This window comes from Poecile atricapillus, unplaced genomic scaffold (assembly GCF_030490865.1).
Source record: "Poecile atricapillus isolate bPoeAtr1 unplaced genomic scaffold, bPoeAtr1.hap1 scaffold_123, whole genome shotgun sequence".
Classification (NCBI taxonomy): domain Eukaryota; kingdom Metazoa; phylum Chordata; class Aves; order Passeriformes; family Paridae; genus Poecile; species Poecile atricapillus.
In genome coordinates this window covers 46,253-70,833 of record NW_026709004.1, presented here as the reverse complement: position 1 = coordinate 70,833, position 24,581 = coordinate 46,253, and the positions used below count along the sequence as shown (strand labels likewise).

At 46.9% G+C, this 24,581-nt stretch overlaps 1 long non-coding RNA gene across 1 annotated transcript; it reads left to right on the top strand.

Annotated features, from left to right (window-relative positions):
- Window positions 1-22,746: 22,746 nt before the first annotated feature.
- Window positions 22,747-23,312, top strand: LOC131574204 (uncharacterized). The gene is made up of 3 exons (XR_009276406.1): window positions 22,747-22,889; window positions 22,973-23,052; window positions 23,130-23,312. It is a non-coding gene; the product is annotated as an uncharacterized LOC131574204 (long non-coding RNA).
- The last annotated feature ends 1,269 nt before the right edge of the window (window positions 23,313-24,581 follow it).

Below are 24,581 nucleotides of genomic sequence, written 5' to 3'. Positions count from 1 at the left end.
TCAGCCCGATGCCATCGAAGCTTTGCCTCAGGAGCTCGCAGAGGCCTTGGAATTGCATCTGTTTTGGAAAGCATCCGATCGGATGTCTTTTAGAGGTCTTGTTCCGTGCTGTGTCAACAGCCGTGCGCCGCGAGGATCCATTGTTGCGGCTTAGGTCTTGAAGAAACGCAGAGATAGGTAGGGGGCTGTGGCCCTCAGATTCTCGGGCATCCGTCTTGGCAGTTGCTGGAGTTTGTCATTCCGTCAGCATCTTCTTCCTCCCGGGTTCTGCGAGCTTCATCAGCTCGCCTTCATTCTCACCCGGCTCATCTCGTTCCGCGTTCTCTCGGTCCTTGTGGCCATTCTTGTGGCCCAGAGTTTTGTCTCCCCGTTGTGTCCCCTCGTCTGTTGTCTTGTGTGTCACGGGTGTCTGGGTGTAGTTGTCCCGGAGCTGCTCTGTCCTGCTGCCCAGCCTGGGTGTAGGTGTAAAAGGCCGAGTCCCAGGCCCCTGTAATTTGAAATTTGTCATGTAGGGTGTAGTTGGAGTCTAGCGGGTGTTCCTAGATGGACACAAGATGTCAGGAGCTGTGAAGTTACCCTGCAGCACTTTGACTTTTGTCTCAGCTTTCTTTCAGATGCGGACGGATGAAATCGGTGGCAGAGCGCCCCATCCAGGGTAAGGGGGTTCCCCTGAGAAGGTAAGTCAATGTTTGTCTTTGCAGGGCAACTGGAACCGGTCACTGTGTGACAGGTCTCCTCTTTGTCTTTATTTTTAGGAAGTGAAGCCGGCTAGCAGCAGTCAAGGCGAAGCGGGCAAGGTGAGCATTTACCGGTGGAGGGAAACTGTTGTTGCTGGGCTCTCAGTTTCTGGTGCAATGCCAAGCGTCCCTTCTTGTTTGCGTGCTTTAGGTGGTCCAGTCGCATTTCGCCGAGATCCCCTCCCCAACCAACCGGCCGGCACAGCTGTTTCGCCGCTCCCGTGAGCCCTGCGGAAGCGTTACGGGACCGTGTGACGGAGCCTTTTCCACGTAAATGGGCCGTGTTTGTGGCCTTCAGGAACGGGCCGAGGGGTTGCCGTGAGTTGGGGATGTCGGGAGGAGGAGCGAGGGTCCCTTTGAGTTTCAGCAATGCCGCATCACTTTGTCTTTTCTTAACTCAGGCGCGCCCTGCGACGACAGCGTTCGGCTCCCGGCGTGGCCGAAGCGTGCGGCCTCAGGATGCAGCCGTTCGCAGGAGACCGTGAGTAGCGGAATTGTCGGGTTTTGGCTGATGCCCTGCAAAGATCAGCTGCTGATTTTGTGTTTTATTTATTGTAGCTGACCAAGAGACGGCAGCATGGCGATGGCAGGAACTTCCCGGATGGCGAGGCGGCCTTCCTTGGCGCTCCACGTGGATCCTCCCTGCTGGCCATCCGAGAGCTGAGTCGGAGGCTGCGAATTGCAGAGGGGCTGAAATCGGGGTGCCGGGTCGGGACTCGTGACCTGGGATTATGGAGTCAGCTTTGGGGACGGGGAGGTCCAGGCTGTGGCCCCTTAGGCCTCATGAAGGGAGAGCCTTACATTTGTTCACAGTGCTGAGGAGTGCAGGACGGAGCAGCCCCAGGGCGTGTTGTATCACTTGTCCATTGTGCCTTGTGTGTCTTTTGTGCTTCTTGTGTTGTACGTGCCTCGCCTTATCTCTTCTGGGGGCTTACCAGAAACCCCGGCGTCACTCCTCGCATCTCTGATCTCTGGGCTCCTCAGCCCGACACCATCAAAGCTTTGCCTCGGGAGCTCTCAGAGGCCTTGGAATCGCGTCTCTCTTTTAAAAGCATCCGATCGGATGTCTTTTAGAGGTCTTGTTCCGTGCTGTGTCAACAGCCGTGCGCCGCGAGGATCCATTGTTGCGGCTTAGGTCTTGAAGAAACGCAGAGATAGGTAGGGGGCTGTGGCCCTCAGATTCTCGGGCATCCGTCTTGGCAGTTGCTGGAGTTCGTCAGTCCATCAGCATCTTCTTCCTCCCGGGTTCTGCGAGCTTCATCAGCTCGCCTTCATTCTCACCCGGCTCATCTCGTTCTGCGTTCTCTCGGTTCTTGTGGCCATTCTTGTGGCCCAGAGTTTTGTCTCCCCGTTGTGTCCCCTCGTCTGTTGTCTTGTGTGTCACGGGTGTCTGGGTGTAGTTGTCCCGGAGCTGCTCTGTCCTGCTGCCCAGCCTGGGTGTAGGTGTAAAAGGCCAAGTCCCAGGCCCCTGTAATTTGGCATTTGTAATGTAGGGTGTAGTTGGAGTCTAGCGGGTGTTCCTAGATGGACACAAGATGTCTGGAGCTGTAAACTTATCCTGCAGCACTTTGACTTTTGTCTCAGCTTTCTAAGCATTTAATTATTTGCTGCCCAATGTCCGGTTCAAAAGAGTAAGGAAAACCTGTACTGATTACGTTATATTGGCACTTCTGTGTGTTGGGATAAAGGACTTTGTAATGGTGTTCCTTAAGTTCATGTCTCTCAGGGTTGAGCCCATCATGTAGTTCTAGTCTCTGAGCTTTTTTTCAAGTTTTAATGCCTTTCTTGTTCCAAAGTTTATTTTCTTATCCAAAAATAACTCCAATATTGTCCTTAATACATAACTTTCACAGTAAAAGGGCAAAGATTAAAATAGCTGTTATGCTAAGCTCAGTAATAATGATTGATAAAACCTTTTTGAAAGTACTGACGCTTGTACCAAGTAGCTTTAGTTTTTAGTTTCTTTGTCCTCCCCTACGTCCCAATCCCAGTAACAGGTTTTAAAAGTGTATTAGTAATTATACCTAGTTTATAAGAAGAGCAGCAAAAAAACCCACTACACTCTTTTTACTAATAATTCATACCACATCATAAAAGTAAAACAAAACACAAAAAAATATATACAACTTAACACAACCAAATCTACTTAAAAAAACTTAACAACTTACTAAACTCAAAACCATTCAATGAGCCCTAAACATTACTAAAAAAAACCTAACCAAATTGCTACCTTCTAATGCAGAAATAATAATCAATGCTCTATAAGAATAATGGAAGACCTCATTAACAATAAAAAAGATTAAACTACTAAAAAATAAGAAATCACTACAAAAACAAACTCCCTGTAAAAATCCATCATAGAAATATTCATATCCCCAAAAATACAACTAATAAAAACTGCCAAAGCAATAAACAGGTACATGCAACTACAAAAATAAAAAGATCAAAAGAAAACTGCAATTAACCATAAAAAACAAAATTGTTCCTAACTCAATAATCTCATAATACCTCGAATCATCAAAATAAAAATACCACCTCCAAATAAACACAAAACCAAAAAATAAATTTAGCCATAAACAATATTTCTCACATTATCGATAAGTTTAAAACATATACTTCAATCAAACTCCCTATCACAATAATCTAAATAGAAATATAAAAACCCTAACAAATTAACTACATTACTGTACCCCAAACACACCAAAATAAACACTACATACTCACAATAATAAAAAAAACCACTAAATAAATAAAAACCTACCCTATACCTCACACTGCTACTCAAAACATCATCCTAAACCTTAAAAAACAAGTCCTTTAACAACATAATACCCCTAAAAAATTAAAGCAAACCATAAAACTCATTTCAAAAACAACCTTATCAACACCTAAACTAAAAAACATTATATTCACTAAATATACCGTATCCCCTACCGTGCACCAAGTACAAATAAAAAAATACAATAAAATATTAAAAACCATCTTAAAAACACTAAATAAAAAATCTTTCAAATATTAAAAAACATCTAGCAAAAGCCACCTAATTCATTAACACCCCGAACTCCACCAAGCAAACTAACCCTACCCAATCTAAACCCTGACATATCATTAACAAAACCAAAATCCCAGTAACAAATATCAAAATGTATTTGAAAAAGCAATTAAAATCAATTCCACTTTAAATTGAAAAAATTCCATAAAATTGTCTTTACTCAAAAACCAAATGACACATAATAAATAATACAAAAAAATAACACAATATATATCTCAAAAAATATATACCTCAAAAAAATCTAATCATTAAATAAAAAATACATATAAACATCACTTTTTACTAAATATCACTACTCTTATCTGTGTATATATAACTAATTTCCAGAAGAAACAGAACACCCCACACAAGTTATTTTCAAAAACAGCACTCATTCCCCCACATCCTTCTCCAAACTATATTATCTATAACAAAACAAAAGTCTCCCTTATTTTGAATTAAGTTTCAACAAACTAAACCAAAAAAATTCTCCAAACTATATATATTTTTCCTTTCTCTTAAATCTGTTCAAACGTACTCTAAACTAAAAACCCGAACACCAAAAACTCACACATCCAGCCCTCGGGGGTCTGGGCCTCAACACTTTCCAACACCAGAAAAACTAATATGTAACTAAACAAACAAAACTACACTTCCCAACAAGAACTCTCTAAATTGACCATCTCTTCAAACAACAACAAATTTTATTATTTATTATTATTCATTTGTTTATACTTATAAATACTTTACTCATTAAATAAACATTTTTTTTCAATTTTCCTCCAAAAAAATCTTTTCCCAAACCAATTAAACCAAACAAAAAACCACTTAAATTTACTGTCTTAAAAAACCCCATTCAAAACTTTTCTACCATCCACTAACCAACCCACACAACCATCCGAAAAAGCCACACCACACGCGCCCGCCAAAACACGCGTGGCACAGGATCCGAAAACCACACAAATGTACAGCGCCACATTTGACCAGAAATGCATGAGCACAACCATTTTTAACCACAAATAAATGCACATCACCATATTCAACCCAAAATGCATCTGCAGACCCCCATGTCAAACCAGACGTACACATGCACCACCATAGTTAACTAAAAATGAATTCACACCACCATATCTGAACCAGAAGAACACAACCACCACCATTTCAGGGGTCAGGGTTATGAATAAGGTCAGTGGGTCAAAGGTCAGGGGGGTCATGGATCAAAGGTCAGGGGTCAAAGGTCACAGAGGTCAAAGGCCAAAAGCCATGGGATCGAAGATCACAGGGTCACCGGTCACGAGGTCAAAGGTCACGAGGACATATGTCACAGGTCAAAGGTTGAAGGTCATGGGGTCAAAGGTCTTGGGGTCAATGCTCACAGAGTCAAAGGTCACAGGGGTTCAAGGTCAAAGGTCAGGGTTCAAATGTAAAAGGTCAGGGTTTCAAAGGTCTAAGGTCAGGGCTCAAAGGTCATGAGGTCACATGTCAAAGGTCGGGGTCAAAGGTCAGGGTCAGGGGGTAAGGAGGTCATGAGTCTGGGGTCAAAAGGTCAGGGGTCAAAATTCCAGGAAGGTATTTCTGGCACCTGCCCCCCTTTTCTTGTTGCAGCAGAGCTCCTTTTTGGGAGGGGGTCTAGTCCTAGAAGGGCTTCCAATAAAGCAGGGTGCTGCTGTCCAGGGCAGTTGGAGTTGTTCTGTGCCTTCTTTGGGGGTGAGGAGCAAAGGCTGAGGGGGACGGGGTGGGCACTGGGGGGCTCCCATGTCCCTTGGGGCACGCCGAGGTCCCCGGCAGAGGGAGGCAGGCGCTGCGCTGGAGGAGCAAGGTGAGCGGGGAATGGGGAGGGCTCGTGCCGGGTACCCTTGCCCAGAGGGGACCCCGAGCTGCCAGGAAATTCCCTGCGAGGGCTGGATGCAGAATCCAAAAACCTGTGGAGCTGTTCTGGTTTTTACGGTAGGCATTGGCAAGGAACAGGAATGGATCTCTCTAAATTCCCTTGGAAAGAAACCCCCTCTCTGTGCACGCCGTCTTTAGGGTTTTGTTATGTCAGGAACGGCTTAGGGTTAAGAAAGTGGCTTTTGTTTTTCCACCTCTTACTTCCCTGTAAAAAGTGAGTGTATAAAACACATCTGTGCAGCCATGAGGTACTAAAATGCACCGAGACAAATTTCTGTGCCTAAGTTCCATAGTGACGAGCGCGTTCTGCACTCGGGGTTCACCAGGGCTTTATATTTTTGTCATTCTGACCTGTCAGCTGAATGAATGGGTAGAGTTTCAAAGAGAAAGAAATGCAAATTTCAAAAAGCAGAACATCAGAAAGAGAAATATATACCTGTAAAAATAAATATAGGGGAGCTAGGTAGATATATATATAGAGAGAGAGAGAGAGAGATAAAAAAGAAATAAATACAAGAAATCCATATCTAGACAGGTAGATTAATATTCAGTATGAAAACTATATGGATAAATGGTAATATATTTTATATCTGTTATGCATTACATCTGTGTGTATAAATATAGAAGATCAATATTACAGTAATAGATATTAAAAATATTTAAATGTGGGACTTTTTGTTTTTATTTGGTTAAAGGCATGGCATTTAAATGAATAATATAGAAATGAAAATATACAGATCTATAATAAAGATATGTATATAGGGAGATAGATAGATAGATAGATAGATAGATAGAGAGATAGATAGATAGATAGATAGATAGATAGATAGATAGATAGATAGAGAGATAGATAGATATAGATATATACATAGCCATAAGAAAGAAATAAATACAAGTTATCTAAATCTAGAAAATCAGGTTAATATTCAATATGAAAAATATACGGATAGATGGTAATGTATTTTAATACATGTTATGCATTGTATCTATATGTATAAATAAAGAAATCAGTATGATAGAAAAAGATATTAAAAATATTTAAATCAAGGGACTTTTTGTTTATTATTTGGCTAGACGCATGGCATTTAAATGAATAATATAGAAATGAAAATATACACATCTATAATAAAGAAATGTATATAGGGAGATAGATAGATAGATAGATAGATAGATAGATAGATAGATAGATAGATAGCCATAAAATAGAAATTAATACAAGAAATCCATATCTAGACAAGTAGATTAATATTCAGTATGAAAAGTGTATGGATAAATGGTAATATATTTTATATCTGTTATGCATTACATCTGTGTGTATAAATATAGAAGATCAATATTACAGTAATAGATATTAAAAATATTTAAATGTGGGACTTTTTGTTTTTATTTGGTTAAAGGCATGGCATTTAAATGAATAATATAGAAATGAAAATATACAGATCTATAATAAAGAAATGTATATAGGGAGATAGATAGATAGATAGATAGATAGATAGATAGATAGATAGATAGATAGATAGATAGATAGAGAGATAGATAGATAGAGAGATAGAGAGATAGAGAGATAGAGAGATAGAGAGATAGATAGATATAGATATATACATAGCCATAAGAAAGAAATAAATACAAGTTATCTAAATCTAGAAAAGCAGGTTAATATTCAATATGAAAAATATACGGATAGATGGTAATGTATTTTAATACATGTTATGCATTGTATCTATATGTATAAATAAAGAAATCAGTATGATAGAAATAGATATTAAAAATATTTAAATCAAGGGACTTTTTGTTTATTATTTGGCTAGAGGCATGGCATTTAAATGAATAATATAGAAATGAAAATATACCCATCTATACTAAAGAAATAAATAAAGGGAGATATATATATATGTATATATATTAATATATATAGCCATAAAAAAGAAATAAATACATGTAATCCATATCTAGACAAGTAGATTAATATTCAGTATGAAAACTATATGGATAAATGGTAATATATTTTATATCTGTTATGCATTACATCTGTGTGTATAAATATAAAAGATCAATATTATAGTAATAGATATTAAAAATATTTAAATGAGGGACTTTTTGTTTTTGTTTGGTTAAAGGCATGGCATTTAAATGAATAATATAGAAATGAAAATATACACATCTATACTAAAGAAATAAATAGAGGGAGATATATATGTGTATATATATACATATACATATATAAATATAGCCATAAAAAAGAAATAAATACATGTAATCCAAATCTAGACAAGTATATTAATATTCAGTATGCAAACTATATGGATAGATGCTAATATAATATGTTTTAATATCTGTTATGTATTATATCTATGTGTATAAATATAGAAGATCAATATGATAGAAATAGATATTAAAACTATTTAAATCAAGGGTCTTTTTTTTTATTATTTTGTTACAAGCAGGGCTTTTGAATAAATAATATAGAAAGGAAAGTATACACATCTATACTCCAAAAATGAATATAGGGTGGTACATATATATATATTAATATATATAGCCATAAAAAAGAAATAAATACAAGTAATTCAATCTAGACAAGTAGATTAATATTCAGTATGAAAACTATATGGATAGATGTTTATATAATAAATTTTAATATCTATTATCTATTATGCTAATAGAATATATTTTAATATCTGTTATGTATTATATCTATTTGTATAAATAAAGAAGTTCAATATGACAGAAATAGATATTAAAAATATTTAAATGAAGGGCCTTTTTGCTTTTTATTTGGTTAGAGGCAGGGCTTGCTAAGTTCCGATGGGGGTTTTTTTGGGGCGTTCCTTGGAGAAGGGTTTTTGGAAGGGGGTTGCACACGTTCTTTCTTGCCGGGCTTCTTTGCACGTGCGGGGGCGACCCCCGCCCAGCCCCGGGCTGAGCTCTGCGGCAGTGCTGCCACCTTGTGGCCACAGAGCGGTACTGCAGCTGTGCCCCGGCGCGGGCGGGGCCGAGCCGAGCCGAGCCGAGCCGAGCCGAACCGAGCCGAACCGAGCCGAGCCGAGCCGAGCCGAGCGTGCCGTGTCGAGCCGGGACCCCCCCCCCCGCAGGAGCCGGGTCGGGCTGATTGCCACACTGAAGTTTGCGGCCGGCCGGTAGGACCCCGGCAGAGGCGTCGACTCCAATGCCTGCCGCCGCAGGCGCAGCCGCCGCCCAGCTCCGGAGCCGCTGAGCCCCGCCGCCACCGTCCTCGCCCCGGGAAAGGCGGCGGAAAATCAGCCGGAGTGCTCGGAGTCGGCCGGCTTCGTCGGGTTTTTCGTTCAGGCAAGTAAGCTAGACAGACGCGCTGAGAGCAGCGGGGGCCTCGATCGTGCCACAACAAAGATGGCCGCTCGGCCGGAAGTGGCTTCAGCCACAACAAAGATGGCGGCGAGGAAGGGCGGAAGTGACGTCACGCCCCTCACAAGATGGCTGCCGAGTCGCGGCTGGCTTTGACCTTCCAAGCATGGCGGCCGAAAAGGCGGGAAAATGCAAGGACCCTGGGCGGTGGGTGTCTACTCGACTGCCTGACAAACACCCCGACGCCGACGCCGCTCCGGCGCAATTTTCCGCGGCTTTTCCGGCCGTGCCGACACGGGCTGTACGCTCAGCGGCGCCGGGGCCGGACGCGAGCCAGCCGGGCGCCGACAGGCAGCGGTGCGGACGCCTCTCTCTGACGGGGTCCTTGCCGCGGCCCGCTTCGGCTCGGCTCCGCTCGGCTCCGCTCGGCTCGGCTCGTCTCCGCTCGGCTCCGCTCGGCTCCGCTCGGCACGGCTCCGCTCGGCTCCGCTCGGCACGGTTCGGCTCGGCTCGGCTCGACACGGCTCGGCTCGGCTCGGCACGCCTCGGTTCGGCTCCGCTCGGCTCCGCTCGGCTCCGCTCGGCACGCTTCGGTTCGGCTCGGTTCCGCTCGGCTCGGCCCCGCCCGCGCCGGGGCACAGGTGCAGTACCGCTCTGTGGCCACAAGGTGGCAGCACTGCCGCAGAGCTCAGCCCGGGGCTGGGTGGGGATCGCCCCCCCACGTGCAAAGAAGCCCGGCAAGAAACAAGGTGTGCAACCCCCTTCCAAAAACCCTTCTCCAAGGAACGCCCCAAAAAAACCCCCATCGGAACTTAGCAAGCCCTGCCTCTAACCAAATAAAAAGCAAAAAGGCCCTTCATTTAAATATTTTTAATATCTATATCTATCATATTGATTTTTTATATTTATACACATAGATATAATGCATAATAGATATTAAAATATATTAACGTCCATCCATATATTTTTCATATTTATTATTAATCTACTAGTATATATTTGTTACTAGTATTTATTTCTTTTTCATCTCTCTCTCTCTCTCTCTCTCTCTATATATATCTCCCTATATTTATACCTTTGTTATAGATTTCTATATTTTCATTTCTATATTATTTATTTAAAAGCCCTGCCTGTAACCGAATTTTAAAAAACATCCCCTTCACCTTAAAGGATTATTTAAATATTTCTAATGCTTATTTTTATCAAATTTATATACTATTTTGAACTAGCCCAGGGGCACTGGGACCGGCCCAAAGGGACCCCGGCGGTGCCCGAGATCCGCGCCCGGAGCGGACGGATCTGCTGCTCCTGCTCCAGCTGCTCCTGCTGCTCCTGCTGGCAGCCTCAGTGCTGGCAGCACAGGGCAATTTCTATGGGGTTGGGAGGAAATGTGCTGTTTATAGCTGGGATCACTGGCTTCTGTGGGTGGGGAAATCTTGAAGACTCAGCCGAGTCCCTCCTGAGAATTGCAAGGCTCGTGTCCCTGTGATTCTTGAGACAGGGTTTAAGTAGCTGCCATCGACTTGAGACAGCATCGAGTGGGTTTGTTCGAGTGGCAGAAATGATTTCTGTGCCTGGAATAAGGTGTCTTGGGATAAGCAACTCTCTTTGGTGGCAGAATGAACCGGTCTTTTTCCTTTTTCCTTCTTTTTCCTTCTAGATTGCGGAGCATTGGAGACCGGCAGCTCTGTGCTGCTCTTTGTTCACCTGTTGTGCTTGGAAGAGACGTGAAACTGCAGGGAAGCTGCGCTCGCCGTAGTGGCCAGAGGGAGAAGCACCTTGTCCATCTCGTCCATCTTGCCGGCCCCTGGCGTGGTCCTTTCCCCTCTGGCTCCTTGTTTCCCTCTTGTCCAATCAAGGACAGAATCCCTCTGTCCTTGCTGTGTGTTCTGCGCTCGGCCTTTTTCTGTGTCCTTCTCCGTGGCTCACTCACGTGCCTTTTTTAATTCCGTCTGTCTCTCTGCTCTTCCCCGTGCCCTTGTTTCCCAGTGGCTCCTTGTGTCCCCTTCCTTGGCTCTGTTCTTTTTCAATCCCTCTCTGTCTTGCTGCCCATGCCAGGTTTTGGGTTTGGGTGGAAGTTTTGGTTTTTTGGTGGTTTGGTTTTGTTTTTGGTGGTTTTTTGGTGATTTGGTTTGGTTTGGTTTTTTTTCAGTTTTGTTTTGTTTTTCTATTTCATCCTACAGCCCATTCTTTTGTTCTTTCTTTTCTTCCTGTGTCCTCTCTGCCACCACTCCCTCTTTCTGCCTCTGGCCTGTGCCTGGGGTTTTTGGGGAGGGATTTCTGGCACCTGCCCCCCTTTTCTTGTTGCAGCAGAGCTCCTTTTTGGGAGGGGGTCTAGTCCTAGAAGGGCTTCCAATAAAGCAGGGTGCTGCTGTCCAGGGCAGTTGGAGTTGTTCTGTGCCTTCTTTGGGGGTGAGGAGCAAAGGCTGAGGGGGACGGGGTGGGCACTGGGGGGCTCCCGTGTCCCTTGGGGCACGCCGAGGTCCCCGGCAGAGGGAGGCAGGCGCTGCGCTGGAGGAGCAAGGTGAGCGGGGAATGGGGAGGGCTCGTGCCGGGTACCCTTGCCCAGAGGGGACCCCGAGCTGCCAGGAAATTCCCTGCGAGGGCTGGATGCAGAATCCAAAAACCTGTGGAGCTGTTCTGGTTTTTACGGTAGGCATTGGCAAGGAACAGGAATGGATCTCTCTAAATTCCCTTGGAAAGAAACCCCCTCTCTGTGCACGCCGTCTTTAGGGTTTTGTTATGTCAGGAACGGCTTAGGGTTAAGAAAGTGGCTTTTGTTTTTCCACCTCTTACTTCCCTGTAAAATATGAGTGTATAAAACACATCTGTGCATCAATGAGGCATTAAAATGCACCAAGTCTGTGTCTCTAAGTTGCATAGAGATGAGTTCCATAGAGACGAGTGCGTTCTGCACTTGGGGTTGTCCAGGGCTTTATATTTTTGTTATTCTGATTTGTTCGGTGAATGAATTTATAGAGTTTAAAATAGAAAGAAATGCAAATTTCAAAAAGCAGAAAAATAGAAAGAGAAATAGATAAAGATATAAATGTAAAAATAGAAGGCCCTATAAATAGAAAATACATAATAGAAATAATGTCCATAAATCTACACATCTAAAAGATAAGTAATCTCATGTATGTTATTGTAATATGCTTTAACCTATATTCCATAGAATTAATACAGGAATATATACAAAATATAGCATAAATAAAAACTATAAATCTCAGTTGAAAAGAATTATTTAAATCTAGTATACAATAAAAGCTTGCTTTTTTTTATTTGGGTAGAGTCAGGGCTTTTAAATAAAATGTACAATATAGAAATATATATATTAAATATATAAAGATATATAAGGGTTATAAATACATACAAATAGGTTTCTATTTAATATATAATAGGAATAATATAGATGTAGTTGTTAATAGAGATGTCTTTTAATATAGGATACCTTGTGTGTTATGCCTAGTTCAATATAGTATATAAATATGAATATAAATTTGATAAAAATAGGCATTAAAATATTTAAATAATCATTTAAGCTGAAGGGGCTTTTTGTTTTTTATTTGGTTAGAGGCAGGGATTTTAAATAAATAATATAGAAATGAAAATATACAAATCTATAATAAAGATATAAATATAGGGAGATATATAGGCATAAATAAGAAATAAATACAAGTAATATCAATCTGTCTAGGGAATGAGCAATGGGTTCCTTCTCCCCCTGCCTTCGGTCTTGGGGTAACAGCAGCACAAACTGTGAGCTGTGAGGATGATGAGGGCTCAGAGCAGCCCCAGGTGTGAGCTGTGAGGATGATGAGGGGACAGAGCAGCCCCAGGTGTGAGCAGTGAGGATGATGAGGGCTCAGAGGGGCTCCAGGTGTGAGCAGTGAGGATGATGAGGGCTCAGAGCAGCCCCAGGTGGGAGCAGTGAGGATGATGAGGGCTCAGAGCAGCCCCAGGTGTGAGCTGTGAGGATGATGAGGGGACAGAGCAGTTCCAGGTGTGAGCAGTGAGGATGATGAGGGCTCAGAGCAGCCCCAGGTGTGAGCAGTGATGAGGATGAGGACGGGGTGGGTCCTACTGGGCACTGTTTCAGGGGGATGGTTTCCCTCATCTCATTTGGGCATGGAGCAACTGGAGGAGAGAGGTTTATGGCCGGGTCCCCCGGGTGTCTCATGGAATGATGGTGAGGGGATCTCGCAGGGCCTGGGGGAACACCTGGATGCACTCAGATGTGGAGCATTGCTTAAAGGAGGTGCTGAGGGACAAACCTTTGTGTCACGGAGCAGCAGCTGAACAGGTGAGCCAGTGTGGGTTTGCAGAGGGGACTTTTCTCTCTCCCCTTTTGATTTTATTTTGCCATTCACTGCCTCGTTCTCCCAGAAAAAAAAAAAAAAAAGAAAGAAAAGAAAGAAAAAAAAGGGGGGGGGTTATGAGAACAAAAGAAGTTCAAACTGAGGGAAGAAACTCCTCCTCCATTATTGTCTGTGTTTAAACTGGGGGGAATCCCCTTTCACCGATGTTTTTGAGGGTACCGATAGGAGGAAAACCTGCCTTTTCCAGGGTGTTAGGTATATCGGTTGACAGCGAATCCTTGTGTTGTTTTAACACAAGGATTAAGGAAGGGGAAAAGTATTCTTGCCGTATCATGTGTTTGATTTATGGGTACCTCCCCTTTTTTCGTTATTCTGAGGTTTAAATTGAGGGGGAAGCCCTGTTGTCTGCACTTTGTCACGGTCTGAACTGAGATGAAAATCCCCCTTTTCCCATCATTTGCGAGATTTTATTCGAGAAAAATCTTTTTCTGCTGCCGTAGGGGATTGAAATGAAGTGTCGAGCGCCCATTTATTTGCCATTGTATTGGTTTAAGATTGCAGGAACATACCCTGTTGCCTCAGTTTCCGGGGTTCAATTGACGGGAACACCGGCTTTTCCAGCATTTGGCGGGGTCACGTGTGGCCGTGCCGCTGCATTTGAGGGCGCTTCTGCCCCCGGCACCAAATGTCTTACAGGGGAGCGCTCCTGGCATTCCCTGGGGAATTGCTGAAGTGCAACGGGAATTTGGCGGCTGAGCAGCCCCCAGGGAGAGACAGAGCCGTGCGGAGGCGAGGTGAGCTCTGCCGGGCCGGCAGGCGGGAGCCGCGGCGCGGAGCTGTGTCCGTCCGGCCGCTCCGCCCGCTCCGGGCGCGGGGCTCGGGCACCGCCGGGGTCCCTTCGGGCCGGTCCCGGTGCCGCTGGGCGGGCCGGGCTCTCCCGGGGCCGGGGCCGCCCCCGCCCGCCGGAGGAGCCGCTTTCCTGCCGGGAGCCCCGGTCCGTCCGGGGCCGGGAGCGCGGGGCCGCCCCCGGGTGCCGAGTGCCGCCGCTGCCGGGGCTCCCGTGAAAGCCGCTGAAAGGAGGGGAGGGAAAAAATCGAACCCAGACCCCCCAGGCTTTTTGTCTGTGGGCTTTGTCGGTATTGCTCTTTAGCCGAGCCGCGCCTTTAAATAACGATGTGACGCTTTCTAGAAACTGCGTCCAATACCTTTTGCACCCTCACGTGAGGGCTTCGAGCTCAGGTTTTTCCATTGCCGAGTTAACTGCAGGTCCAAGCTGGCAGCGTCCCGTGCATCTGGTGTGCGTGAATCTGTTTGTGATGTTCATTTCCCCTGGATGCAGAGTTGGGCTTGTTGGGCAGACCGTATTTCTCACACCTCGGAGCTTGTTTAAGGCTTGTACACGATTTTCTGGAGACGCGGGCTGGGGGAGAACTTTGTCTTGCGGCTGTACTAGGGAATGGAATGCAGGGGGTCCCCGCAATATCCCCGTGGAAGCTGGAATGTCCGAGGAAATGGATGCGACAATTCTCGGGGCTGAACCTGGCTCCCAGCGCTCTGCAGCGTAGGACGCGAGAGAGCAGGGCCGAGGGACAGCGGGGTAGGAGCGGCGAGGTGCTTCATGCTCTGGGTTTGGTGTCGCTGATGTTTCCAGAGCCAGAGCAGGTTGATTTGGTTCTGGTGCACTGGAACGGGATCCAAACCTTGGAAAGGTTTGAGACCAATGGGGAGGAATTGTTTTAAAATGAATGTGTTTCTTAATAGAGGGAAGGTTTCAGTCCGTTTTTTAATTTATTTTAAAGGAAATATGTTTTGAGGAAAATGGAAAAAAATGTTTATTTTAATAAGTAGGGCGTAGGTAAGAGGAAAAAAGGATGAATAACGAAATGATAATTGTTTTGTTGTGGAGAAAAGAGCAGGAGATTTAGAAGGGTTTTTCTGCACGTATGGTTTGGATGTTTTTGGAGTTGGGCTGTGGCGTGGATCTTTTTGAGCCGTGGGGTGTTTTGGTGGTAGCCTGGGTTTTTGGATCGGAGTAAAGTTGAATAGTTTTAGAAGAAGTTGTTACGGTTTTGGCAATTATTTTGTATTCACTAATCAATGAGAAGTTATTTTAAAAAAGTAAAAAATTGATTTCTTGTTGCCTTTGTTAGACAATAGATTTGAGAGAGAATTTGTGTGAGGCTGTATTAGTACTGTATGTAGATTGTGTGTTCAAAGAATTTTTTTCTTTCTTAGTTTTGAAGTTACAGAACTTATGTTTGGGCATAAAGCAGATGGTGGGGATATAATATAATATAATGGAATTTTAGGACATTTTATTTTTTATTGTATATCTTTGCCTTAATGATTAAATTAATGCTTTTTAATTTTAGATATACTTTTATAGAAATACAGGTAAATATAAATAGTGGTTGTAATATTTAGTAAGTAGAGGTATTTATATGTGGTTTTTATTCAATATTAGGTTTTTTTTGGTGGTACACAGTGTGTTGCTTTATTTTTTTTATGTTGTATACTATGTGAAATTTCGTTTCTGAATAAAGATGATTTTATGAATGGGTTTTTTTGTATTTTAGGTAGAATCAATTAAAATAGGTTTTGATAGGTATTATTGGGATTTTAGTTCTCTATTGTATGTAGGGGTTCAGATGGGGTAGGGTTTGTTTGGTTAGGGGAGTTTTGGGTGTTAATTAGGTGGCTTTTGTTAGATGCAGTTTTCAATTTTTGAAAGTATTTTATTGAGTGGTTTTAAGGTGATTTTTAGTAATTGATGGTCTAATCTTATTTTGTTTGTAGTTCTGTGTAATAACAGATATGTGCTATTTATTTAATGTTGTCTTTTTTAGTTTAGGTGTTGATGATAAGTTTGGATTTCTTTCTGTTGTGGCATTTCTTAGTTTCCTTTCTGGGGACACAGGCATTTATATGGTGGATTTTTATAGGTATATTTTTGTGGGTGGTATTTTTTAACTTTTTAGTAGTTTGTTTTTTTTAATGTTCTTAATTAGCTATTAAATTTTTTTTATAGAGTATTGGTAATTATGTGTTACTATAAATGTAGAGCTTTGGGTTTTTTTTTACTAATGTTTAGGGTTAGTTGAATGGTCTTGAGTTTAGTGAGTTAGTTTGATTATTTTTTAATAGTTGGTGTGATTTGTTGTGTGGAGTTCAATAGGGTTGCTTTTTATTTATGTTTAACTTTGCTGATGTTATAAGAACTGTTAGTGAAAGAGCATAGCATCTGTTTTGCCGGTAGTTGGTTGAACGGTGTTGGTTTTGTTTGTGTTACCTGTTTTGGGGTTTTTTTTGTTAGCGAGATTAAAGTTTTTATTTTGGGGTTAATTTGTGATTAAATTAAAAAATTTTAGGGCAATTTAGTTTTTTGATTCGGGGGTGCTGTGATAGAGTACTTTATTGGTTTTATCTGGTATTGGTGGTGTGGATAGAGGGAATATTTGTTTTGAAAGTTTACTTCAGTATAGGTAGTTGAGGTGTTAGGATGCGTTGTGTTTCAGTGTTGAATCTTTTTGAGGCGGTTTGGGTTTTTTCTAGGTTAAGATTTTTTTCCCTTGGCTGGTGGAGGTTCTGTGATTTTATTGATGATATTGGTGGGAATTTGATGCTATTTGTTTTTTGGTTATTTCGTTTTTAGGAATGGGATTTTTGCAGTTGGACTGGAAGAATTCACTTTATTTCAAAACCTATTAGTTTAATGATGTAAAGGTTCCCATATTAACTCATCAGTCTTCTAGATTCTTTTTCTCATTTAGGTTTTCCAGATTTTACCGATAATTTAGCAATCAAGCAGGGATGGCACCCTATTCTTGAAAAGATGGCTGTGGAAAAACCTGTGTCTAACAACACGTACCTGACAGAGGGCAACAATTTTGCCGTTATTACAGGGTCAAATTCGAGTGGCAAAACAACATTGGCATGGATCTGCCGGAGGAGAGGAGTTTCTGGTGGGCTCCCAGTGGCATCTGATGGAGTGATGGTGAGAGCATCTCATAGGGTCTGGGGGAGCACCTGGATGCACTTGGATGTGGAGCACTGCTTAAAGGAGGTGGTGAGGGACAAAGCTTTTTGCCAGGAAGCAGCACCTGAACAGCTGAGCCACTGTGGATTTGCAGGGGTGATCTTTCTCCTTTTCCCTTTTGATTTCACCTTGGCCGTCCCTCCCCGGTGCCCTCAATCTGTCACAAGAATTCCAAAAAAAAAAAAGGCTGAGGAAACAGTGAAAAGAAGGGGTATAGGTAAGGTGGAGTTCAGGTGTACCCCACCCCAAATCCGAAACAGCAGCCCTAACAGTGCCACCATTTCCCTGAGGCAGCTGCAGGCCGGAACCCTAAAGCAGCAGAGTGCCAGAACCCCTGGTACTGCAGACAGTACCCCTGGTGCTAGGGCCAGCCAGGAGATAGTGGGGGGACGATCCGTAGGGTTGGGGAAACAGGGGGTTTCCCGCCCCGCCCCACCCTGGGCTCTCGGTCCCTCCGCAGCCGGGGATTGCTCCCACCCCTCCTCGAGGCGGCGGTTGGCAGGGCTTCGTGCCTAGCCTCCGCAAAGAGTTCGGCTCTGTCAGCCTCTGCCCTGTCTCAGGGCCAAACTTAGGTAGGGTAGGGAGCAACTGTGGATTGCCTGGTCCGGGCTAATGGACATCTCTTGGGGCCTATGGATAAGGAGCATCCCCGGTTGCAAGCGTAGGGTTCTAACTAAGTTTGTAGGGTTCAGCGCGGGAGCTTGGCAGTGACACAGAGAGGTTGAGGGAGGGCTTCAGAGGTCGAGGGCTGGAGACAAACAGTGAAAATAAAAAGGGTACAGGTTGGGATATAAGGTAGAGTACAGGACTATTCAAACCCTAAACAGCAGCCCTAACAACACTCCAGTTTCCCTGAGACAGCTGCAGGCAGGAACCCTAAAGCAGCAGAGTGCCAGAACCCTCGAGAGCTGCAGGCAGTTCCCTGGTGCTAGGGCCAGCCAGGAGATAGTGGGGGGACGATCCGTAGGGTTGGGGAAACAGGGGGTTTCCCGCCCCGCCCCACCCTGGGCTCTCGGTCCCTCCGCAGCCGGGGATTGCTCCCACCCCTCCTCGAGGCGGCGGTTGGCAGGGCTTCGTGCCTAGCCTCCGCAAAGAGTTCGGCTCTGTCAGCCTCTGCCCTGTCTCAGGGCCAAACTTAGGTAGGGTAGGGAGCAACTGTGGATTGCCTGGTCCGGGCTAATGGACATCTCTTGGGGCCTATGGATAAGGAGCATCCCCGGTTGCAAGCGTAGGGTTCTAACTAAGTTTGTAGGGTTCAGCGCGGGAGCTTGGCAGTGACACAGAGAGGTTGAGGGAGGGCTTCAGAGGTCGAGGGCTGGAGACAAACAGTGAAAATAAAAAGGGTACAGGTTGGGATATAAGGTAGAGTACAGGACTATTCAAACCCTAAACAGCAGCCCTAACAACACTCCAGTTTCCCTGAGACAGCTGCAGGCAGGAACCCTAAAGCAGCAGAGTGCCAGAACCCTCGAGAGCTGCAGGCAGTTCCCTGGTGCTAGGGCCAGCCAGGAGATAGTGGGGGGACGATCCGTAGGGTTGGGGAAACAGGGGGTTTCCCGCCCCGCCCCACCCTGGGCTCTCGGTCCCTCCGCAGCCGGGGATTGCTCCCACCCCTCCTCGAGGCGGCGGTTGGCAGGGCTTCGTGCCTAGCCTCCGCAAAGAGTTCGGCTCTGTCAGCCTCTGCCCTGTCTCAGGGCCAAACTTAGGTAGGGTAGGGAGCAACTGTGGATTGCCTGGTCCGGGCTAATGGACATCTCTTGGGGCCTATGGATAAGGAGCATCCCCGGTTGCAAGCGTAGGGTTCTAACTAAGTTTGTAGGGTTCAGTGCGGGAGCTTGGCAGTGACACAGAGAGGCTGAGGGAGGGCTTCAGAGGTCGAGGGCTGGAGACAAACAGTGAAAATAAAAAGGGTACAGGTTTTGATATAAGGTAGAGTACAGGACTATTCAAACCCTAAACAGCAGCCCTAACAACACTCCCGTTTCCTTGAGGCAGCTGCAGGCAGGAACCCTAAAGCAGCAGAGTGCCAGAACCCCCGAGAGCTGCAGGCAGTACCCCTGGTGCTAGGGCCAGCCAGGAAGAGATAGTGGGTGCTAGGGCCTACTGCTGTCATATAAGATGGGGTTTCCATCCTTGGGGTACCCTGGGTTCCCTGTCCCTCACTGACTGGAGAGTCTTCCTCCCCTCCTTGAGGTGGTGGTAATTTGGCTCTGTCAGCCAATACTGCTGTGAAGCAAGCCTCTGCCTCCCTGTGAGGTGAAGGGTGCAGCCCATGAACCTGGGCATTCTCTAGAGAAGGTAAGTGCTGAATTTTCACAGATGTGCCGCTAAGATCCTGCATTGATATTTGGTCTTCTAGATTGTAGCTGACCAGGAGACGACATCCTGGCGATGGCAGGAGCTTCCCAGAGAGCGAGGTGGCCTTCCTTGACGCCCCGTCTGGCTACTCCCCGCCGGGCATCCGAGAGCTAAGTCAAAGGCCTGTAGAGGGTTATGAAAGCGGGGTGCCGGGTCAGGACTCTGGACCTGGGATTTTTGAGTCAGCTTTGGGGATGGGGAGGTCCAGGCTGTGGCCCCTTAGGCCACATGAAGGGAGAGCCTCACATTTGTTCACAGTGCTGAGGAGTGCAGGACGGAGCAGCCCCAGGGCGTGTTGTATCACTTGTCCATTGTGCCTTGTGTGTCTTTTGTGCTTCTTGTGTTGTACGTGCCTTGCCTTATCTCTTCTGGGGGCTTACCAGAAACCCCGGCGTCGCTCCTCGCATCTCTGATCTCTGGGCTCCTCAGCCCAACACCATCGAAGCTTTGCCTCTGGAGCTCTCAGAGGCCTTGGAATCGCGTCTCTCTTTTAAAAGCATCCCATCGGATGTCTTTTAGAGGTCTTGTTCCGAGCTGTGTCAACAGCCGTGCGCCGCGAGGATCCATTGCTGCGGCTTAGGTCTTGAAGAAACGCAGAGATAGGTAGGGGGCTGTGGCCCTAAAATTCTCGGGCATCCGTTTTGGCAGTTGCTGGAGTTTGTCATTCCACCAGCATCTTCTTCCTCCCGGGTTCTGCGAGCTTCATCAGCTCGCCTTCGTTCTCACGCGGCTCATCTCGTTCCGCGTTCTCTCGGTCCTTGCGGCCATTCTTGTGGCCCAGAGTTTTGTCTCCCCGTTGTGTCCTCTCGTCTGTTGTCTTGTGTGTCACGGGTGTCTGGGTGTAGTTGTCCCGGAGCTGCTCTGTCCTGCTGCCCAGCCTGGGTGTAGGTGTAAAAGGCCGAGTCCCAGGCCCCTGTAATTTGAAATTTGTCATGTAGGGTGTAGTTGGAGTCTAGCGGGTGTTCCTAGATTGACATAAGATGTCTGGAGCTGTGAAGTTACCCTGCAGCACTTTGACTTTTGTCTTAGCTTTCTTTCAGATGCGAACGGATGAAATCGGTGGCAGAGCGCCCCATCCAGGGTAAGGGGGTTCCCCCGAGAAGGTAAGTCAATGTTTGTCTTTGCAGGGCAACTGGAACCGGTCACTGTGTGACAGGTCTCCTCTTTGTCTTTATTTTTAGGAAGTGAAGCTGGCTAGCAGCAGTCAAGGCGAAGCGGGCAAGGTGAGCGTTGACTGGTGGACGGAAACTGTTGTTATCGCTGGGCTCTCAGTTTCTGGTGCAATGCTAAGCCTCCCATCTTGTTTGTGTGCTTTAGGCGGTCCAGTCGCGTTTTGCTGAGACGTCCTCGCCAACCGGCCGGCACAGCTGCTTCACCGCTCCCGTGAGCCCTGCGGAAGCATTACGGGACCGTGTGACAGAACCTTTTCCACGTAAAGGGGCCGTGTGGGTGGCCTTCAGGAAGGGGCCGAGGGGTTGCCGTGAGTTGGGGATGTCGGGAGGAGGAGCGAGGGTCCCTTTGAGTTTCAGCAATGCCACATCACTTTGTCTTCTCTTAACTCAGGCGCGCCCTGTGACGACGGCGTCCGGCTCCCGGCGTGGCCGAAGCGCGCGGCCTCAGGACGCGGCCGTTCACAGGAGACCGTGAGTAGCGGAATTGTCGGGTTTTGGCTGATGCCCTGCAAAGATCAGCCTCTGATTTTCTGTTTTATTTATTGTAGCTGACCGAGAGACGGCAGCCTAGCGATGGCAGGAACTTCCCAGATGGCGAGGCGGCCTTCCTTGGCGCTCCATGTGGATCCTCCCCGCTGGGCATCCGAGAGCTGAGTCGGAGGCTGCGAATTGCAGAGGGGCTGAAATCGGGGTGCCGGGTCGGGACTCGTGACCTGGGGTTATGGAGTCAGCTTTGGGGACGGGGAGGTCCAGGCTGTGGCCCCTTAGGCCACGTGAAGGGAGAGCCTCACATTTGTTCACAGTGCTGAGGTGCGCAGGACAGAGCAGTCCCGGGGCGTGTTGTATCACTTGTCCGTCGTGCCTTCTGTGTCTTTTGTGCCTCTCGTGTTGTACGTGCCTCGCCTTATCTCTCCTGGGGGCTTACCAGAAACCCCGGCGTCAGTCCTTGCATCTCTGATCTCTGGGCTCCTCAGCCCGACACCATCGAAGCTTTGCCTCGGGAGCTCTCAGAGGCCTTGGAATCGCGTCTCTCTTTTAAAAGCATCCGATCGGATGTCTTTTAGAGGTCTTGTTCCGAGCTGTGTCAACAGCCGTGTGCCGCGAGGATCCATTGCTGTGGCTTAGGTCTTGAAGAAACACAAAGATTGGTAGGGGGCTGTGGCCCTCAGATTCTCGGGCATCCGTCTTGGCAGTTGCTGGAGTTAATCGTTCCATCAGCATCTTCTTCCTCCCGGGTTCTGCGAGTTTCATCAGCTCGCCTTCATTCTCACCCGGCTCATCTCGTTCCACGTTCTCTCGGTCCTTGTGGCCATTCTTGTGGCCCAGAGTTTTGTCTCCCCCTTGTGTCCCCTCGCCTGTTGTCTTGTGTGTCACGGGTGTCTGGGTGTAGTTGTCCCGGAGCTGCTCTGTCCTGCTGCCCAGCCTGGGTGTAGGTGTAAAAGGCCGAGTCCCAGGCCCCTGTTATTTGAAATTTGTGATGTAGGGTGTAGTTGGAGTCCAGAGGGTGTTCCTAGATTGACATAAGATGTCAGGAGCTGTGAAGTTACCCTGCAGCACTTTGACTTTTGTCTCAGCTTTCTTTCAGATGCGAACGGATGAAATCGGTGGCAGAGCGCCCCATCCAGGGTAAGGGGGTTCCCGCGAGAAGGTAAGTCAATGTTTGTCTTTGCAGGGCAACTGGAACCGGTCACTGTGTTACAGGTCTCCTCTTTGTCTTTATTTTTAGGAAGTGAAGCCGGCTAGCAGCAATCAAGGCGAAGTGGGCAAGGTGAGCATTGACCAGTGGAGGGAAGCTGTTGTTATCGCTGGGCTCTCAGTTTCCGGTGCAATGCTAAGCCTCCCATCTTGTTTGCGTGCTTTAGGCGGTCCAGTCACATTTCGCCAAGACGTCCTCGCCAACCGGCCGGCACAGCTGCTTCACCGCTCCCGTGAGCCCTGCGGAAGCGTTATGGAACCGTGTGACGGAGCCTTTTCCACGTAAAGGGGCCGTGTGGGTGGCCTTCAGGAACGGGCCGAGGGGTTGCCGTGAGTTGGGGATGTCGGGAGGAGGAGCGAGGGTCCCTTTGAGTTTCAGCAATGCCGCATCACTTTGTCTTTTCTTAACTCAGGCGCGCCCTGTGACGATGGCGTCCGGCTCCCGGCGTGGCCGAAGCGCGCGGCCTCAGGACGTGGCCGTTCACAGGAGACCGTGAGTAGCAGAATTGTCGGGTTTTGGCTGATGCCCTGCAATAATCAGCCGCTGATTTTCTGTTTTATTTATTGTAGCTGACCGAGAGACGGCAGCCTGGCGATGGCAGGAACTTCCTGGATGGCGAGGCGGCCTTCCTTGGTGCTCCATGTGGATCCACCCTGCCGGGCATCCGAGAGCTGAGTCGAAGGCTGCAAATTGCAGAGGGGCTGAAATCGGGGTGCCGGGTCGGGACTTGTGACCTGGGGTTATGGAGTCAGCTTTGGGGACGGGGAGGTCCAGGCTGTGGCCCCTTAGGCCACGTGAAGGGAGAGCCTCACATTTGTTCACAGTACTGAGGTGTGCAGGACAGAGCAGTCCCGGGGCGTGTTGTATCACTTGTCCATTGTGCCTTCTGTGTCTTTTGTGCCTCTCGTGTTGTACGTGCCTCGCCTTATCTCTCCTGGGGGCTTACCAGAAACCCCGGTGTCAGTCCTCGCATCTCTGATCTCTGGGCTCCTCAGCCCGACACCATCGAAGCTTTGCCTCTGGAGCTCGCAGAGGCCTTGGAATCGCGTCTCTCTTTTAAAAGCATCCCATCGGATGTCTTTTAGAGGTCTTGTTCCGAGCTGTGTCAACAGCCGTGCGCCGCGAGGATCCATTGCTGCGGCTTAGGTCTTGAAGAAACGCAGAGATAGGTAGGGGGCTGTGGCCCTCAGATTCTCGGGCATCCGTCTTGGCAGTTGCTGGAGTTTGTCATTCCATCAGCATCTTCTTCCTCCCGGGTTCTGCGAGCTTCATCAGCTCGCCTTCGTTCTCACGCGGCTCATCTCGTTCCGCGTTCTCTCGGTCCTTGCGGCCATTCTTGTGGCCCAGAGTTTTGTCTCCCCGTTGTGTCCTCTCGTCTGTTGTCTTGTGTGTCACGGGTGTCTGGGTGTAGTTGTCCCGGAGCTGCTCTGTCCTGCTGCCCAGCCTGGGTGTAGGTGTAAAAGGCCGAGTCCCAGGCCCCTGTAATTTGAAATTTGTCATGTAGGGTGTAGTTGGAGTCTAGCGGGTGTTCCTAGATTGACATAAGATGTCTGGAGCTGTGAAGTTACCCTGCAGCACTTTGACTTTTGTCTTAGCTTTCTTTCAGATGCGAACGGATGAAATCGGTGGCAGAGCGCCCCATCCAGGGTAAGGGGGTTCCCCCGAGAAGGTAAGTCAATGTTTGTCTTTGCAGGGCAACTGGACCCGGTCACTGTGTGACAGGTCTCCTCTTTGTCTTTATTTTTAGGAAGTGAAGCTGGCTAGCAGCAGTCAAGGCGAAGCGGGCAAGGTGAGCGTTGACTGGTGGAGGGAAACTGTTGTTATCGCTGGGCTCTCAGTTTCTGGTGCAATGCTAAGCCTCCCATCTTGTTTGTGTGCTTTAGGCGGTCCAGTCGCGTTTTGCTGAGACGTCCTCGCCAACCGGCCGGCACAGCTGCTTCACCGCTCCCGTGAGCCCTGCGGAAGCATTACGGGACCGTGTGACAGAACCTTTTCCACGTAAAGGGGCCGTGTGGGTGGCC